Here is a 19,911-nt window from a genome sequence, read left to right as displayed (position 1 = left end):
TTTTAAATCCCAGTAAATCAAAAAGTCACCCAAAAAACATGAAACTTGGGATGGTTTCATGACATGGCACATATATGCCGTGGTAAAAAAAATCATCCAGTTTGAGAAGATGCGCACACATTAGTAGCCAACGAAGTCCTTTTTGAAACAAAAAGCTGACACGTTAATATCGCAAACGGTTGTATTGTATTAACCGTGTCGAAATTTAACCATACTCGGTGGCGTGCGTGCAGCTGTTTGATTACACGGGACGAGCGCGAGAAGTCTGCCGTGAGGGCTCGACGGGACGCGTGCGAGCAGTCCGCCGCGCAGGCTCGACGGGACGCGTGCATCCTGTCCACCTCACAGCTCGACAGGACACGTGCGAGTAGCAAGGCCGCCCATGCTCACCGGGAAGCGAGCTCTTTGACCTCCATGGACCAGCCGCCGCCCGCCTCGCTCACAACTTCTCCATTAATGGGTTAATTAAAGCACCTGGACGGAGGGTGTTTGCTTGTGATCCCATGTCAGGATTTGCTTTGTTCGTGTTTTCAACTCATATTCCGCCCTAATTTAAATTGCCACATAGGGCAACGGATAATACGACCACAAATAAAATGGCAACGGATAATACGATGACAAATTTACAATGGCGCAGATAATAATTGTCTTACATATTCCGGATAATTTAAAATGCCACAAGCGGCAAAGCCCGGAAGACACGGGGGCAAGAGAAGAAGGAAATTGCAGACATCGATCTGGGTCGCTACTGTCTCTACTTGTCGATGGATCGCCGGGCGGCGAAATCCTCCAGCTCCTTCTTCAATTCCTCACGACTTTGCTTGAAAGCAGCCACAGATTCCTCCACCTCCTGCTCGCGCTTGATCCGGAGCTTCCTCCTGCCACCCATCAGTTCCTCGACGACCGCTTTTAGCGTCATCTCCGAGGCACTTCTGTGCTCATGCAACATCTTCCAGCCGGCGGCCTCCTCCTCCTTCTCGGCGACCAACTTGAGGAGCTTCGCATTGTCACCCATGAGTTTCTTGACGAGGCCGGTCGCCTTGTCAACCGAGGCATCGCTGTTCTTGAGCAGCTTCATCAAGCTGTCGACCAGCTCCTTCTGCGTAGTGACGCCAACGAGAATGTCGTCGTCAGCGGCGAAGGACTTCAGGAACGCCGGCTCGTCGCAATGGCCGGCGCCGCGAATGCGCTTGTGAGAGCCCTCGCGTGCCCGTGAGAGCTCGTTCGAGGGCCCGCGGCACACCGGGACATCTCTGCTGCAGCTGCGGCTTCGCGGCGGGACCTCCCTAGTGCTTCCACGGCCTTGGTCTTTGCTGCCCGGTTATATGTCCACCCTAAACTCCTCCTACTGGTCATGGCGGAATGACTTGACAGAAAAAACCAGTTTTGTGGGTGATGAGGAGAGGTACTGTGAAGTAATTTTCGAGTGGGTGGTTTTTATAGCCCGGTGCTAAGTGGGAACACATATTAGTTTGATAGTTGTGAACAGATTTGCAATTACTTATTGCATTGTAATCAACAATGTGACGAGAAACAAGGTCAAAATTTGTTGATGGCAGAAGGTTGACCTCGTGGTTGCTCGCCGTTGAGGCGGCCGGGGCGCGCTCCGCTCTGGCGTCCCTGAGCGCGCTCTACTCGCCGTTGAGGCAAAGTTACAATAGCAACGGTTAATAATCTTAATAATTGTCTTACATATTCAGGATAATTTAAAATTCCACATGCGGCAAGGCCCAGAACACTCACGACCTACATATGCATACAATTATAATAATATATAAGCTAAAAGGCCGAGCTGCCGGTATTCCGACGATGGTCTTCTCGGACTCCATGATCAGCATAGCACCCTTGCCGCCGTTCACTCCAAGTGTCCCGACCCGCCTCCGCGTACGGAGTTGGTGGCGCTGGGAGGCTCTTGGGGATGCTGGGCCTCTTCCAGAAGAGCTTGACAGCGTGCAATCGCGCGCATGACAACTCTGCGGAACCGCTCCATTTCCATGTCTCTAGCCTGGTAGCAAATTCCTGCCTTCACCTGCATCCTCAAGATATCACGTTAGCAATGTTCTACTTCGTCAGGGATGTCAACTCCGCCAAGGATGCGCTCGAGCCTGGCCACCACATCATCGGGATCGAGGTTGACATGGCCGCCGCAGGCAATGATGAAGCCGCAGGCTGCCTGTGTCTTGACTGAATCGTAGAGGTCCTCTGCCCATTCCTTGCGGCGCATTAGGCTCTCATTGAGCACTGGTGACGGCGGCTCTTCGGGTTGGTCATCGATCATGCCGCCGAGCAGCTCTGGATCTTTTGCACGGTGGATGGCAAACTGCTCATCACACCTCCTCCGCAATATGTCGATTGTGCTCCCAAGGACTGTCACACCAATATCGCTGCCGATGGGCCATGGTGCCTGCACCGGCCGATGAAGCTCTTGCTCCCTGACCTGCTCCAGCTCATTCTCCTCGTCGAAGATGTAACGCAGGTAGGCGTCGACGTCAAAGCTTTGGTCGTTGCCTCGCATGCTTGGAATAAGTAATGGTAGATGGGTGAGGACTAGATCTGCGCAGAGTGTCGCGGCGGTGCGTTGCCGCCTGGGTTATATGTAGCAAGCCATTAGCTGGTGGCGGGAAACCGGTGAGGGAAGAGGCGTGGATTTTACAATTCACCCATGTGGAGCGCGGGAAGCATTCACTGGAGCGCGGGGAAGACTAAGTGGAGGACACACACAACCCGAATACCGTATCCGGTGCCACATGTTATTTATCACACAAGTGTTAACATAAGGAAACGTATGTGTAACTTACTAATCATCGCACACGAGTACTCGCAGACGCATCGTGTGCGATACTCCTAGCCACCACAAGCAACTAGTTTGCATTTTCCATAGTTTTTTGTACACACAGAATCCCACACGAACTAACTGTATTAACCGTCTGTGTTGTAAATTCTCATCACAAATAGTTCATCTGAGTCGGCTGTTTGCCACGTATCACACACATCTTGTTAAGTTGAACCGTTTCTGTTGTGTTCGCTAATCGAAAACAGTTCGTCTGAGTGAACCGTACGCCCTATATCACACACACCTTGATCTGGCTAACCGTTTCTGTTGCACTCGCTAATAGCAAACAGTTCCTCGGAGCGAACTATATGCCGTATATCGCACACACATTGATATGGCCGCCCATTTCTGTTGTTCTGCCTCATCGCAAATAGTTCGAACGGGTTAACCGTGTGCCCTCAATCGCACATGCAACTAAAATCTGAACCGTGTTTGATGCATCCTCCATCGCAAACGTTTTGCACCTTTTTTGACGGTTTTTTTTACACCACCGTTTACGATTAATGCATCGCACACAGTTTCGTCGAAGGGTCTCTGATTGTAGTGTCGCGTTAGCAGCAACCTGCAGTAGTGCATGGTTACATTAGAGAACACTACCTCATCACCACCACCATCACTACTAGGAAAAGGGCTATAGACAATATGCACACTAATGACGCACCAGACATGTGGTACGCCACTACTATATAGCAGTGGCGCACTGTGTGCTGGTGCGCCATTACTACTAAGATTTTTTTTCTTTTTTCAAAAATACTAATGGCGCACCGTGTGCTGGTGCGCCATTAGTGTGATAACATGGTGCGCCACTACTAATAAAATTTGTTTTTTCCAAAAATACTAATGGCGCACCGTGGCACAGTGCTCGCCATTACTAGTGTTAACTAGTAATGGCGCACCAGTCACCCCGTGCGCCACTACTATTTTTTTTGTTTTTGTTTTTGCCTATAGCATCAAACGAAACGACGACATCACCCTCTCCTCTCTCTCTTCTTCTCTCTGCGAGAAGCGAGACTCCGACCCGATTCACATCTCCTCCATTCTCTCCTCTCCTCTCCTCTCCTCTCCGCCGCCACCTCCCTCTCACGGACCTCGCCGCCGGCCATGGCCTCCCCCGCCCTCTCCTGATCAGACGACAGGAGATCCGCCGTGTCCGCGACGGAGCAGGTCGCCCTCCCGCGAGCCCCACCACCTACGCCGGTCGATTCCAGCCGAATCTGGCGGCGCCCAGCACCCTCCCGTGAACGCCTCCCTCCGCTCCGTCCTCCTCTCCGACCCAGGCGGACTCCAGCAGCCACCCACCAACAGCCCTCCCCGTGGCGTGCCTAGGGTTTCGGCCTGCGTGTCGCCGGCGACTCTTCTTGGCCGTGATCCGCCACAACCGCGGCGACCTCGACGGATCTGCGGCGCAGCAGCGAGGGTCACTTCCTCCGACCTGCAGCGACCATAGTGACACGGTAGGTTCTGCCTCCCCTCGATCCAAATCCTCTCCTTTCTTCTCTCTCTCTCTCTCTCTCATTCCCTCGTTTTTCTCTTGGTAGGATTCCATCTGGCGCCCTCCACGGATGACGACATCACCATGGAGATGGAGCAGCTGCAGCATCACCAACTCACCCGATGCATGCAGATGCAGCGCAGGCAGAAGAGGATGACGCCCAGCTATGGATTTTGAGCGGCAGCTGCTCAAGGTCCCTTCTCCACGCCTCCCTCTACCCAGATTACCAACATACCCGATGCATCTAGTTTTGATTTCATAACCCTCATGTGCTTGCTGCTCAATTTGCTTGCTTTCTGCTCTGTGTCGTGGCTGTCCAGATTATCTACAGTTCAGGCTTTCGCAATGCCTATGGAGGTCTGAATCTACTTCATTCTTGGCTGAATTTAGCTGGGTGCTATTGCTGTCAGACCCTAGTGATGAATCAGATGGACATTAATGTGTGCCAATTACTCCCTCCGTTCCATATTAACTGTCGCTGATTTAGTGTACTAAATCAACGACACTAAATATGGAACGGAGGGAGCAATTAGCTTTCTTGCTGCCACAAAAATTCAGTACAATATAGTAGTGTAGTTGGATTTCTCAAGTTCACTGAGATGTTACAAAATAGGTGCTTGTTGGAGTTAGTTGCTTTAGTTTGGACTATGATATGCTTTCTATTACTAGCTAGTATGTGTTTTCAGTTCTCAAATTGGTTATCACCTTAACTGGTTTGCAGAAATGAGGCCTGCAGAGCTAATAGCAGCTACGCGCGAGGCTGTCGCTGCCGGTGGCAATTCGGGTATCTCCTCAAACAAGGCGACGGGGAGCAGTTGGTCCGTCGGCTAGGTTAATCTTTCTCGGGACAAGGCTGAGGTGAGCTTTGAGTGTCAGGTTGTTGTTTTTGTGTTTTAAGTAGTTGTAGCTTCTGTTGCTTCGACAACCGTTCTATCTTTTGAGGCTTTGATCATTGTTTGTGTTATCACTGTCCGAAGCACTAACGGTGGACTCCCTCCTCTGCTGGGTGTACCTTGACTATGAACCCTTCTCCTGTGGATGATCAAGTGCTTGTGATAAGTTTCTCCTGGATGTACTTGAGTTCATTTTCAAGAATTCCAGTTCAAAGGCTTTCTGTTGTCCTGTAACAGTGTCCAACATCACGTTTGACTTTGACGTCTACTTCGCACAACTCTAGCACTGTCCTTCATATAGGCAACAATCAGATTCCTCTTCTTTTTTATAATTTATGATTGCACATCCTAACTAGTATGTGATCATTAGCTTGAACCACCCTGTCATAAGTTACATGTCTATGATACTTGTTTTGTTTCTGCTGCGACTGTATTGAACCATTGGTTTCATGAAGAAATCTGGGAGTACCCTTTTTTAGTAGAAAACAACTTTTGTAGATCGTTTCAAGTTACATGGGTGAAGAAGGATGGATTTATATACGAAGGACATAACTTTGCCCTTGTCTCTATTTTTTACTGCAGTTGTCAATGATTCTGATGTTTTTTTAATACTCTCAGTTATTTGTTAAGTTTGTGCTCTCTGCTGCAGTGCGAGAGTTTTACCCATAAAATGTGTGACGGGTGCGGGTTGGCTACTGATGAAAAAAAATTCTACTTGTAGTGGTAGACCTCAAGGTTTTACCAGCTGGATCTAGAATCACTCGGAAGGTATATTAAGTTATTCACATGCTAGATATTGTAACATCTCTGAGACGTCATTTCTTTGTTTGACATCTCCTTTGATGCATTGATGAGACTATAACTGTGAAATATCAAGACAAGTTTCTGGTTCGTGATTGTCTATTATCTTTCAGACTTTCTGGTTCGTGATTCCTGGAGTCTACGACGACTGGGAGGAGTGTCGGAGACAGGTTCACCATTTCAGCGGTAACAGTTACAAAGGGTACACCACTAGGGCGGAGGCGGAAGCTAGATATGCGCGCTATCTAGCGGGAGAGAGGACGGATCGGAGGAGGAACCGGATGAAGACCAGTTTCATCGCGATGATGCTAATCATGATGATTGCAGCTCTCTTCTATGTGATGGTAGTTTAGATGATCGATATCGACTTGTAATGTGAAGACAAACTCGCTACTTGCGGTTTCGAGACTTGTAATATGTTCTAACTTTGTTTGGTATTTTAAATTCGGAGACTAATATGATGAATTGTACTCGGAGACTAATCTTCTATTGTATTCGATAAATCTGCTGTTTATATGTTGTGCTCTTTATATTCTGTGCAGTAATATGTTTTGTAACATGTACAAATATCAGAAAAGAAAAAAAATCCTTAATATTCATACTAATGGCGCATCACTCAGCACACTAATGGCGCACTGCAAAAAGAATACTAGTGGCGCATCACCCACTAGTGCGCCATTAGTAAGCCAAAGCACATGGGTAAATATGGCCCTCTGGGAGGCATACTAATGGCGCATCATGGGCTATACTAATGGCGCACTGCCTGGTGCGCCACTAGTATACCAGATACTAATGGCGCACCAGTGGTGCGCCATTAGTAAAAAATTCTAATGGCGTGGTGCTAGTGGCGCACCTGTAGTGTGCCATTAGTAGGCAAAACAGGTGCACCACTAGTAGGCCTTTTCCTAATAGTGCATCTTCTTCACCACAAAAGGAGAATTGAGTATCGGGTATGGGCGCTCCCCTTGGCTTTCGCCAAGCTTGGGGAAGGTTCCCCGGTATCGTATCATCCCACTATCTTTTTACCTTTACTTATTTTAGTTCGATCTTTTCTTCTTTGAGAGTTTACCTAGTGATCTGTCCTTGTAATCGTGTGCAAGTTATACAATAAAGTTTAGTTTGAGTTTTTGATTTCTTTACTTTCATGTTGCAAATAAAAGAAAAGAAATAAGAAAGAAAAAGAGAAAGGTATTAAATAAAAGAAAGGAAATAAATCAAGAAGATCATATACTAATCTTATGGTAGGTGATGACACCACATAAGGAAAAGTATAAGTAGAAAATTATATTAGATATTGACAAACATAGCATTAGTCAATGATGCAACTCATGAAAGAATTAGTAAGGAAAGAGAAGATTCACATATAAATATACTATCCTAGAAATCTTTTGTGATTGTGAGCCCTCATAAAAATATTATATGCCAAAATTGTTGACGTTGGACAAGGAAGACAACTTAATGGTTTATGTTTGTTTATATTCACATAGAAGTCATATTGTCATAGATCCTTCAACATGTGGTGCTTGCCCCCTATCTTTGCTAGCCAAAAATTCTATACTGAGTAGAGATACTACTTGTGCATCAAAAACCCTTAAACCCAAATCTTATTTTCAAGTGTCCACCATACCTACCTAGGGGTTGAGCAAGATCCCTCAAGTAAGTTGTCATCGGTGCAAAAAGGCAATAAAATTGCTTCTAAATGTGTGAGATCATTTAGTGTAAGAGAAAATTGAGAGTTGCACGAACTTGTGATGGTGAAGAATAAAAGCGACAGACTACATAATAAAGGTCGCTATCACAAGGGGCAATGTAACGTGACGTTCTTTTGCACTAAGGGGTTGAGCATACAAACAAATAAGCGCATGGCAACCTCAGCTTCCCTCTACGAAGGGTGTATCTTTTACTTTTATTTATTTACTTTTATGCAAAGAGTCAAAGTTTTCCTTCTATTCCTTTTTTATTTTTCTCCTGTGGCAAGCATTATGTGGTGAGGAAAGATCTAGGCACATATGTCCAGTTGAATATAGATAGCAGGAGTTATTATTGTTGACATCACCCTTGAGATTAATACGTTGGGAGGCGAAACTTTAAGCCCTTATCTTTCTATGTGTCCGGTTGAAACGTTTTGCTCATGTGTACGCGGTGAGTGTTAGCAATCATAGAAGACTATATGACGGTTGAGTATGTGGACTTGCCTAAAGGCTCCGATACGTGACCCTCCCTGAAAAGATGATGAATTGTAGTTGCAAAGTTGACTGAGAACATAGTTTGTTGGTTTTTAATAGAGTTTTTGCTTTATACTTCGATTGTGTCATGAATTGTCACTTATTCATGAGAAGTCTATGATAAAAGTTCTATGATAAAAGTCTTATGTTTAAATTTGTTGTTGTTATAATAATGAACATGATGCTTCTATGTCCGTATTTTGTTTTTATCGACACCTCTCTCTCAAAGCATGTGGACATGTTTTTCGATTTCGGTTTTCGCTTGAGGACAAGCGAGGTATAAGCTTGGGGGAGTTGATACGTCCATTTTGCATCATGTTTTCTTTTTGTTATTTATGATGTTTTTATCTATAATAATGCTTTTTGGAGTAATTCTAATGCCTTTTCTCCCATAATATGCAAAATACACACAAAGAGGGAGAATTCCGAGAGCTGAAAATCTGGACCTGGAAAAGCTACGTCAGGCTACCTATTCTGCACAACTCCAAATGAGCTGAAACTTCACGAGGATTTTTTATGGAATATTGGAGCAAATAACTACCCAGGCGGGCCCTGGTGGGTTGTGCTCACCCAGGCCCACCTCCGGTGCCCATCTTCTGGTATGTAGGTCATTTTGACCTAGAAAAAATGAGGGGAGGACTTTCAGGATGAGGCGCCGCCGTCTCGAGGCGGAACTTGGGCAGGAGCACTTTTTCCCTCCGGCGGAGCGATTCCGCCGGGGGAACTTCCCTCCCGGAGGGGGAAATCATCGTCATCATCATCACCAACAACACTCCCATCTTGGGGAGGGCATTCTCCATCAACATCTTCAACAACACCCTCTCATCTCAAACCCTACTTCATCTCTTGTGTTCAATCTTGTTACCGGAACTATAGATTGGTGCTTGTGGGTGACTAGTAGTGTTGATTACATCTTGTAGTTGATTACTATATGGTTTATTTGGTGGAAGATTATATGTTCAGATCCAATATGCTATTTAATACCCCTCTGATCTTGAGCATGATTATCATTTGTGAGTAGTTACTTTTGTTCTTGCGGTCACGGGAGAAATCATGTTGCAAGTAATCATGTGAACTTGATATGTGTTCGATATTTTGATAGTATGTATGTTGTGATTCCCTTAGTGGTGTCATGTGAACATAGACTACATGACACTTCACCATATTTGGTCCTAAGGGAATGCATTGTGGAGTAGCAATTAGATGATGGGTTGCGAGAGTGACAGAAGCTTAAACCCCAGTTTATGTGCTTAAACCCCAGATGATGGTTAGAATATATTCTTAATACTTTTATCGTAGTTGCGGATGCTTGCGGGAGGGTTAATCATAAGTAGGAGGTTTGTTCAAGTAAGAACGACACCTAAGCACCGGTCCACCCACATATCAAATTATCAAAGTAGCGAACACAAATCGAACCAACATGATGAAAGTGACTAGATGAAATTCCCGTGTACCCTCAAGAATGCTTTGCTTATCATAAGAGACCGTTTTGGCCTGTTCTTTGCCTCAAAAGGATTGGGCTACCTTGCTGCACTTTTGTTACTATTATCGTTAGTTGCTCGTTACAAATTATCTTACTATCAAACTACTCCGCTACTTACAATTTCAGCACTTGTAGACATTACCTTGCTGAAAACCACTTGTCATTTCCTTCTGCTCCTCGTTGGGTTCCACACTCTTAATTATCAAAAAGAGCTACAATTGATCCCTTATACTTGTGGGTCATCACTGGTGGGTCCGAGCTGTCAGCGGGAGTATTCATTCTTTTTGGTGTAATAAGGAGGTACTTGCTTGTGTGCGTCCATGGACCATGTGGGTCCCAACTGTTAGCCTCTCCATGTACATCCCTCTTCCGATGTTGTCGTTTGTTGACAACGTTGACCACGCCGTGCCGAGAACACCAGCGCGATGGACGACGGCTAGACCCAGGAAGGGAATGACCCGGAGGCGGCGAAGCCACAGAAGTGGAGGGATGTGGGTGAGTAGAGGGATGGCCTAGCAAGCGGTGGGAGTAGTAGGGGTGGTGAGGCCTGCGCTGCAGCACAGCCGGCCACGGGAGGCGGGAGCAGGCGGTCCTGCCGGCGCTGGATTTGGCGGCTGGAGCAAGAAGATCAAAGATTGAAGAAACACGACGGTCGTTGGATTGACATCCAACGGTTACGTCTGCTAGAATCGTTTGTTGACATATATAATAAGTAAAAAAATCTTGCATAGGCGTCAACTTAATAGGCCCACAAGTCAGACCATTCCCTATTTTTTTAATAATTTTTATATAGCTCATTGCAACTTATTATGCAATTTATTGCAGTCCGTTTTTTTGTTGGCCAGGGCCAGGATGAAAAATTTAAACGAAATTTCACATATTTCTGTTGGTTCCAAACTATTTTTAATACCGAAATGTCGAGCCAGATTTAAAGTACTTTGAATATATATTTAAATTAGGTTAAAGCCCAGTGAAATTGGAATATGAAAATGTGAAAAAATTCAGAAATTATAAAGTAATTGCCAATTTGTCATCTGTTTTTATATATATAGCCCATTTCATATTACTTTCAAGATTTGCAGGCGTCTTGAAAGAGCTGCAGCCCATCAGGGCGTAGAAAAATAAGTAGGCCTGGATCGGGTATTCTTCAGAAAAAAGAAACCGGGCTCATTTTCACAAAGAAAAAATAGCTGGGTTGGTCATGTGGTGAACATAAAATATAAGCCTGGGCTAGACGGGCCACAGCCCAGTTGAAACCCTGCTCCGTCTCAACAATAACAAAACAAAATACTACTCGAGCAGCTACGTCCCAGGTGGACATGGTGGGCCCCTACTATCATCCTCTCCACGTACAGTCCTCTGCCGATTCCTCTTGTTTGTTGACCATGTTGACAACACGAGAGGGCGGCGCCGCGGCGAGCGCACCAAAGCGCGCAGAGGACGACGACGAGGCCTCAGACGTTGGTGTTAACGATTTAGGAGATGTTGGGGGCGGCGATGCGTGCACTGAGGCGCAGCCAGCCGTGGGAGGCGGAAGCAGGCGGCCCCGCCGGCGCTGGTTTGGTTTTGGTGGCTGGAGGAAGACAAGACTGAAGAAACACAGCAGACTGTAAAAGTAGCAGGAGTACTTAACAACCTTAACTGAAACCAGCAAGGGCACTTAACAACCATAGCTGAAAGCAGTATGAGTACTTATACAGGTTCAACCGTACAAAGCACGCCTCAAATAGTGCTACTTTGCCTACAGTTAACCAAGGGTGAGGCCGCCAAGCCCCAGGACAAGGCCCAGGCGCCACCCCGCGCATCCACAACCTTCTGTAAGCGGCTTCATCTTGCAATGTGGTCAATAAACAGGATATTCGCTTTAGAGCCATGGAAAAGCAGGAACATAATCTTCTGTCCTATTCTCCAAGATGGACGGGCCTTCATTATTTGAGACCACCCATGAATAAGTATCTTTTCACCTCCAAGGGGAATGGAGTAGGTCGACATAAACATCATGTTGTGACCAAGCGCAAGTCTGACCCGACCATGGTCAGGCATCTGTATAGGAACAATAGAACTGGGCAAGTTCTGTTTCAAGAAGATCACAGCTGTAAAACAGTGTATAAGCAAGAGTTTATGAACAACATATATAACAAAAAAGAGCTCGTACCATAAGTTTCTCCACACAGTTGGACCTGTTCAACGAGTGCAGCAGTGCACACATATCCCACGTGGCCTTCCACCATCGAAACTCCCCACAAGGACCTCAAGACGATCAATAAAGTGTAGGAACTTGTGGATGTCGTCCCAGTCAACTTCAGTGCCATCAGTAACAACCGAGTTCTTATAGAATAACAAATGAGTAGCCTGCTTAACTCTGAAAAACCTACACGTGCCACCAATTATAAGAAAATATTAGTTAGAAGTAGCATCTTCGTGAGAGATTCGTTGCTACTCCTAAAGTTAAGTTGTGATTAGTTAGACACAATAGGTGGATTAAGAAGTAATGGAGGCAACAAGCAAGAACCAGATACAAAACTAACATGGATGAACAATTGGAACAACGTCGGGGTGGAAGATCGCAGTGAAGATGAGACCAGGTTCTGCTATTTCCATCAACATTCATGCGCCAACTTTCGGTCCGTAACACTTGAGAAAGTTTATCCAAGTTCGGACATAAAAAAAGCTGTGATCTTCTTGGTTCATGAACCCAACTCGGAACTTATATCCATGGCTTGTCTTCACTGTGACCATTAAACTGGTGTATTCAGTTATGGCAAGGCCGAGCATCTTGAGTACATGTGTTCTGGCAGAGCAAGGAATGCATTGCAGGAAAAATAATATGAGAACAGAATGTATTCCCTATCCAAATCTAGAAATAATTTCCTCCTTCACGTCAGTGTTGACCATGGTACTAGTACCTTTTATCCAAATGTAGCAATCCAAATTTCCAAATTAGTCGACAACATGTTCAAAAAACCCCACCCTCCCGGATAGAAAAGAGGATTCTAGGAACATATTGTGCGCGTTTTAAAATCCCATGTTAGGATGAGAAGGAACAAGTGTGGCGTTTCGCCGAGGGCGCAGAAACCTGTAGGGTCCTCGCACTTTGGGCACTGCAAATGAAACACCCTAGATTAAGTAGGAATAAAAATGCATCAACGGCGGCGGCTGCCATCCTAGGATTACCCGCGACCAAGGGACTTGGATTTATCGGGGATGGATGAAGAATTCGTACCAGGTTCTCCATGAGAAAACCCTATGCAATCGCCGAGAGGGGGTTTTCTCTGAACAAGTAGATGAGGGAGAAAGGGATTCAGGCCCAGTGAAATACTGCCGCTTTGTCCGTCCAGCTTACTGCTAAAGCTGGAAAGGTGGTTTTTTTTCCTGTGATTTGACGGCTCATTGGGCATTACTGCGACACTACGACCGGGGTGTGTATACCGTGCAGTTGTGCACTCTAATTTGGTGCATATGGCACGTGGACCCCATTGCCGGATGCCCCACATATCAGCGAAAGGAAGTAGAAAGACAGGAGTAACTAGTTACACATAAATATATTTTTGACAGAGAGATACTCCCTTTGTAAAGAAATATAAAAATATTTTATATCACAACTTTATACATAAGATAAATCAAGGGGAATATATATAACATATATAATTATAAAAAACAAAGTTTTTTTAACACAGTATAGACGAGTTGGTGATGACGGTGTGCCTGCCATCCTGCAATATAGTCCATCCGATTTATATCTGACAGATAGGAAGGAAACTATGGCAATTTTGTAAAAAGGTACCCACACACCTCTCCACATTTGCAAATAAGGCCTTCCCTCATTCATCCTTTTCTCTCACAAGATAAAATACTCATACAAATGCATCTTGATGTTACGTGCAACGCACGGGCATTATGGGGGTTCAGCTAATAATATAATACTCAGACAGGCTCACGGTTCTGGACTTTGGGCCACAGGCCGGTGGGCCTACATGTTTGGGGGCCCATGCGTTCTACCTCAGCATTTTTCATATTGCAAGTGATCAGTACGACACTGGTTTTAGATGCTGTCGCAAGGCGAATACACAAAATTGAATAAAGCACGACAGCTGTTAGAATGAAATCGAACGACAGTTCCTAACCAGCAATCAGAGTTGCAATTCTATCAATGATATACAACGTGATAAATAATACTGTCGTACTACTTATACACACAGGACACTTGTTTCACCATGCCAGATTATTACATCAAAATCTCTCGGAGGATAGATTAGTTCGGCAGTTGCGTGCTGCTACTGAAGAATTTCAAAGTTGATTTGGACCAGCTCTCCTTGCCGAGAAAGTTTGATTTTGACATCATCCCCTACCGCAAGATATGATTTAGATTTGAACCTTGACCATCCTTTAGCATCAATCATCATGCGACCATCCTTTGCACATACGGTATATTGAGCAGGTTCATTCACACCAAGGCTGCGCATGGTAAGAGAAACTTGGCCACGGTCGCCCGAATTGTTGAACTAATCCTTCGTTGCTATAGGAAATCTCTGTTTGCAAACAAGAAGACATACACAAACAATTAGATCAACATAGTGAATCATGTGAAACAACATGGAAATAAAAAAGAACAAAGTACTTGGGCGGCCAATGCTTACCAAGAAGGTGGACATGTCGGTTTTTGTAAGGACTTTGGTATATGAAGTGCGAACTGTAGCCCAGTTTGTTGCCGGTGCAACTGCTAGTTCCGTTGCCCCTGCACGGGCCGGAGCAGATGCAAGTGCAAGTGTTGGTGCAGGTGCCGAAGCCGTTGCTGGTGCCCATGCCGGTGCGATTGGTAGTGCCGCTGCTGCTGCCGGAGATGGTGCTCCTTGTAGAGCTGGTGCTGGTGTCGGAGCAGGTACCGGTGCCGATGCCCAATCCTCCGGTAGATCAGCCTGATCCGCTGATGCGGTCGGTGCCCAATCCTCAGCTGGATCAGACTGAGCTGCTGCCGCTGTCGGTGCTAGAGCAACTGTCGGTGCTCGATCTGTTGCTGAAGGTGGTACCGATGTGCGAGACAACGGCGATCGTGTCTGGTCTGCTATGATCAGCTTTCTAACTTGACTAGGCTCCGTGACCGTGATACAGTCTTTTTCTTCATTTCTTTTAAACGCGAGAAGGACTAATTGTGGCGTGTTTGTTAAACCAAACTGCAGTTCATCATAGGGATTTAGCTTGTACTCAGACAATAGACTGATCCAATTTTTTCTAGTAATATAAGACAGTGCCTTCATTACTGACATGACATAAGAAGTGAAACCTACAAAAATAGCCATCGTAGAGCAAACCAAACGGTTTATTCTGTGATGAATGTCACATGGCAAAACCTGCATTGTAAAATTGCAGCAAAAGAAAGAAAACATGACATTAAATCAATAAGATTTAGATAGTAAATCAATAAGATTTACTTGATGTGACACGAGTGAATCCTTACCAGGAAATCACTATGTTGAAGTACTAAACAGAAGATTGATCGTCCAACTACGCATGGCATGCAGGGCCCCCGCCTACTCCCACAAGCAGGACAGTCCAAAGGTCGTGACAAATCATATGGACCAAACATCCATGGGACTGGAAATCCTGGTGGGTGCGATAAACCCTGCAATGCATACAGATATTGGAGTGTAACCATAATTGATAAACTGTCCTCAGAAAAAAGATGATCTGGATACTTCAAAATATATAGACTGAATTGAGTGGACAGACATTAAAGATTGTTCTCACGACTCACCACACACCAAAAGCGGCAGTACTAAACAATACAGGGTTCACAAACACAAATCAAGTACTGAACAATAGTACTTACTACAGACAAGCAAAGTTGCACTAATTAAACTCTGTAGACTATTTCTTGCCGCCGACCTACGGGATGAACCCCGCATAACTGACTAGGCCATGGACTTCGTGAGAGATGTCTACCGGCACCATCACCATCTCGTCAACCTTGGAGAACCTAATAGAGTGGTCTTTCCACTCATAAACATGACGATGAAGACAGGCCGCATCAGATTTGTTGGGAAGCTTTACAAGAACCACACCCTTCGTAATCGAAGGCACAGCCAGGAAATTGTTGTGGTCAAGTACAGCCTCGAGAACACGCGTGACAACAATGCTACAGGAAAACACTAGCTCAGGACACGTGGCGAAAAGGACACAACAGTTGGATAGTTTAGTAGTAGAAGTCATCCTCAGGTCTTCCAGTTCACACGGCATGACTTTGAGAACTTCATCTCCACCACGGACCTGGTTCTAATTCAAACAGAAACCAAATATTTTATTACTACCTTCGTTAAGAAATATAAGATGATTTTCGATATTTTACTCCATATATGACTACATATACGCACATAAATGAGTGAACAAAGACACTAGAACATGTCTTCAAAGGCATGAGAGCAGAGGAATTACTTGCAATATCCATAACACAAGTTAGTGAGGCAAATATACCCTTTTCAAAGGTAACATTGATGTTCATAAAGTAGTTGAAAGTAATCTATAAAAAATTAGTGTCAACCTCTCGCATGTTTTGGTCAAAAGAGGAATTTAGAACCGTCATTTGGCACACAAAAATCACATGCAAGATCACCCAGAAAGTTGTACTACTAGTACTAGTACTGCATATTAGATGAAAAAACACGATCAAGATCGAGAAAAAAATCGTCAAGAAGAGATATTACCTAGACTTGCTTAATGAGGGATCCCAGAGAGGGGGGCTTGGACAGGGCGATGGCTTTGAGCTTGTCTACGGTAGTCTCAGCGGGGTGCTTGCGCTTCTTCGTATCATGAGCCTCGATGGTTTTGGCCAGAGCCATAGACATCACTTCGACCGGTGCTCCAGTGTCCATCAAGAAACTGTCAAATAGAAATAAAACAAAAGAAACCATAATCACAAACCCAAAAGAAGAACAAAGATGGAGTTATAGGATCAGTCTCGGGGTTGCAAGACCGGGCCTTGGCCACAATCAACACCATTGATGCGCTCACCTTTCCTTCTTTGGGAGAGAAGAACAATGGCAGAAGCAGGTCGGGGTTTTCTTGAAGAAATGAGGAACAATATGAGGGAGAAATGAGTGGGGGTTTTCTTCAAGAGAGGAAGCTGGGAGAGAAGAGTGAAATGATGGTTGCTTCGTCCGTCCAACTTACTGCTGGAAAGGAGGGGGTTTTGTGATTTGACGGCTCATTGGGCATTACTGCGGCGCTTCGATCAGGGTAGTCTACCGTGCAGTTGGGCACTCTACTACGGAGTAATTTAGTGCATGGCTAGTGGACCCCGATGCTGGTTGTCCCACACGTCGGCGAAAGTGAGTAGCAAGGTTACCAACGACCGTCGAGGAGGATCCGCACGATAGAGCGTGTCCACTGTTTTTCTGAAGAAGAAAAAATGATTACAGCAAGCGTTTCCACTCTTACGAAGGAGGAGTGTGAAACACGGCAGCCACTTGAACATACACGGTGCTCCTACTACTAGGCATGTGCAGTGGTTCATACGTCGGTACTACATAATCTTGTTGCTAGTGTAGTAAGATATGACGATAACAAATGATGTTGTGCGCATGTCAACTATATGAACAGTAATGTAACATAGTACCGCTTTTTTGACTGTCCGGTCAAGAATGAACGGTGAGATCAATGTTAACAGAACTAGGTCTATAGCACACGGAGTGTACAGTGCTACAGTACTCCACGAAACATGAACCATATGAAGCATGAATCAGTGTTAGGCAGGGTGTATGAAGGGTGCATGGGATGGGAGCAAAAGTTCCCTTCTCGACCCCCTTTTGGGTGTTTGGCAGAGTGCATGAAGGGTGCATGAGTCCACACTAGTAGGTTAACACAAATACATGAAGAGGGAACAACTATATTGAGATGAGAATGCAACCAAACACACCCACACACTTTGTGCTACAGTGTCTGGTCTGCATCATCTGAGTTTGATCCAACGGTCATGTTGCGCCGAGACATGGACATGCCCATGTAGAGGATGCCTAAACACCACCGAAGTCCCTTTGCTTCTCGAGGCGCACGACGTTGGTGATGCAGGGTCCAACCGCCCGCAGATCCTGCTCCCGGTCGACGGGAGCCAGCTCGTCAAAGACGGCATCCAATGGCATGAATGGATTTCCGGTGACATAGCCCTGAGAGGATTCGCCCAGCAATGACGACGGCAGCCTGCAACCCCTCCTTGTCCAGCTCCGCCCCCACCATCGCGCGGAGACGGCTTAGCTCCTCAGAGATATAGGTGAAGAAGGAGACCAGGTCAGGAAGCCGTAGCTCGTTGAAGTCGACGGGGTGGTCGAACGGGTTTAGCCCGACGGCCGGCATGGTTGCGCTGGCACGATGGTAGCGACTGCGCAGCCGCAACATGTGCGTGGCAACTTGGTCCACCAAGTGGCTAAGGCGATCCTAGACCTCATCATGATCGGCCTGCTCGCGCTCCAACTGGCTCCCCTGATGGCCTATCGTATCTCCCGCTTTCTACAGCAACGCCGCTGAAGCCTAGAGCATCTTTGTGGTGGATGCCTACCGCTTTTGAAGCTCCGTGAACTCCTGCACATAACGGAGGAGCATGGCACTCCTCTCCTCCTTGAGCTCACGGAGCTCCACGTCCTTGGCCCTGAGCTCCACATCCTTGGCCTGGAGCTCCTGTGTCAGGCGCCTCACCTTAGACTCCATGATCTGCTGCGCCGCCATGGCACCAGGTAGAAGCAACGGGGAGAGGAAGCAAAGGGGGCGAAACGGCTAAAAGGCAATGCAATCTACGGGAAGGCGGAGGGAGCCAGCCGAGGAGCGGGGTGAATCTTTTGGTTTTCACCATGGGAAAACACCAGTCGACGACTTTTCACATCAGGGAGTAGTGGGTTTTACAGGCAGAGTCATCGTGACTAATTGCTGCCGTGCCTGCTCCCGTCAATCTAAAAATTTAAAATCCTGCCGCGCCTGCTCCCGTCAATCAAAAAATTAAAAATCCTGCCACGCCTGCCGCACCCAAACACTAGAGCAATGCTGCGGTGGATATTTAAATTTACCTGCCGGCAAGGAGATAAAAAAAGGGGTGAAAAAACAAATGTGGCGGCGGCCTAGCTAATCGATCGCACTAGCCCAACTAGCTAGCCACCGTGCTTCACTGATGTACTCGGTGGGAAAGGTGCTCTTTCGTGATTTGATGACTCATTTACTTGTTTCGGCGCTACGACCAAGGAGGACCCAGAAAACGCGCGGTAGGGCGTCCCACGTCTCAGCAAGGAAGAATATATGCGTGCACCACCCGGGAGGACCCCGAAACCGCGCGGTAGGGTGTGCCATGTCTCGACACGGAGGAAAAATGTGCGTGTAAAAATATACTGTATCAGTCGTAGTACCTATGGTTCGACCTCGGGACCCAGCCAGTCGGTCGAAAACACCCCACTGGCCACACAGCTTCGTCATGCTAACGTGGCACGGAGGATAGGTGTGGTTAGCTCCGTCTCGACCAGCCACAACGTCTCTTGTTCTAGGCAATTCTTCTGTTTTCCAAGCTTTTTTAGTTATAATAACACCACGGCAAGCTAGCGCCGCTCTTCGTGTGTGCCAGTGCGTCTAAAGGTTAAACGATGGAGAGGAGAGAGAGATCGCAGACCTGGGACCCACCAGTAAGTGAGTCAACGGTCATGCACGTGTTGACGAGGCACTCCCTCTACTCTACTCAACGTCATACTATATAAAATCAAGTTATGGGACAAAGCCAACAACCGTTGTTGTTTCAGGCTATCGACTTATGCTTTGTAGTCCAGGTTGCCAGTTCGAATCTTGTCTTTCAGATTTGCTAGTTTTAGGTCCAAATTTGATCAATGACAAGTGGGACCCCCGTGTGTTGTTCCGATATTTCAGTGTAGGATGGTTTTTTTGAACAAACACTTTGCGCGGTTAGACAAGTAACGACACGAGTTACACGTATTTTGCAAGTTTACGAACAAAAATTATAGCGGCATAGAATACCACATCCACCCCGCAGCTTAGATGCTATGATGATACGAGTTTTTACATCATTGGAACCGAGATCCAATGGCTTGGGAGTAGTCTTTGTAATTATGCGCAATTTCCAAACTCTCCAAGGTTTTTTTTGCAAATAAAACATTCAGGCCTCGTGTGTGCCGCTGCATCTTGGATCCAACGGCTCCTCGTTG

General features: G+C 46.1%; 1 long non-coding RNA gene across 2 annotated transcripts; it reads left to right on the top strand.

The window, feature by feature from the left end:
• The first annotated feature begins 3,787 nt into the window (after window positions 1-3,787).
• LOC123078894 (uncharacterized) lies at window positions 3,788-6,359 on the top strand. Of its 2 annotated transcripts, XR_006437757.1 has the most exons (5): window positions 3,788-4,287; window positions 4,372-4,518; window positions 5,047-5,183; window positions 5,868-5,986; window positions 6,133-6,359. It is a non-coding gene; the product is annotated as an uncharacterized lncRNA (long non-coding RNA). The 2 variants fall into 2 exon arrangements; XR_006437756.1 differs by having other exon boundaries at window positions 5,047-5,986.
• The last annotated feature ends 13,552 nt before the right edge of the window (window positions 6,360-19,911 follow it).

This window comes from Triticum aestivum, chromosome 3D (genome assembly GCF_018294505.1).
Source record: "Triticum aestivum cultivar Chinese Spring chromosome 3D, IWGSC CS RefSeq v2.1, whole genome shotgun sequence".
Classification (NCBI taxonomy): domain Eukaryota; kingdom Viridiplantae; phylum Streptophyta; class Magnoliopsida; order Poales; family Poaceae; genus Triticum; species Triticum aestivum.
The sequence above is the reverse complement of the archived record's forward strand: the minus strand, read 5'-3'. Positions and strand labels throughout refer to the sequence as shown.